The sequence below is a fragment of the Monopterus albus genome, unplaced genomic scaffold (assembly GCF_001952655.1).
Source record: "Monopterus albus unplaced genomic scaffold, M_albus_1.0 scaffold79.1, whole genome shotgun sequence".
NCBI lineage: Eukaryota > Metazoa > Chordata > Actinopteri > Synbranchiformes > Synbranchidae > Monopterus > Monopterus albus.
In genome coordinates, this window is record NW_018127959.1 from 2,202,362 (window position 1) to 2,203,189 (window position 828).

Below are 828 nucleotides of genomic sequence, written 5' to 3' on the forward strand. Positions count from 1 at the left end.
CGGAGGTTTCTTCCATTGGGTGTCAGCTGTGGGCATCGGGGTGTGTGTGTGTGTGTGTGTGTGTGTGTGTGTGTGTGTGAATGAATGGGTGAATGGTGGTATGATCTCCCTGTAAAGCGCTTTGGAAAAAAGCGCTATATAAATACTTTACATTTACCATGACTTTTGTTGTGATTTGGCGCTATACAAATAAAATTTGATTTGATTTGACTTTTGATTTGTATACAATGTGTTCAGCTGAGTAGACACCGCAACTTTTACTTGTAACTTTTACATATATATACATACATATGCATAGATAGATGGGGGGGAATTCAAATTGACATCATTTTAGATAAAGAGCACTGTTTTCAGATAAGCCATATATGACACCCATTTTTAGTGACTTTAGCCAGATGACTATTTTCTGGCCCAGTTTTCAGTGGTGTCTCACGTGACTCTAGGTCTAACAGCACTGAGGACAGGCTGACCTTATTTAGACCACAAATGAACATCTAATCAATGCTGGGTGTTTGCCAGGTAGGTCATGCTGGCCTACATTTCTTTTAATAAAGAAGGAGCAATTCAAGTTAAAAGGAAGTTCATAGAAAAAATAATGGTCTATCGGGGTAATTTTTTAAATGATTTTTTTTCTTTTTTTATTATTGTGATAAATATGTTATTGTGGACTTTTTATCATATCATTAATTGTTGGCATTGTTACAACATTATTGACTATTGTAGGTCATTTTGTGGCCCTTTTGTTTTTTAGCTTGAGCACCTGACCCCGAAGTTTCTGTGCTCAGCCCTGGTGTGACGTGCCATCTTGAATCCAGCTTGAAGTTTCAC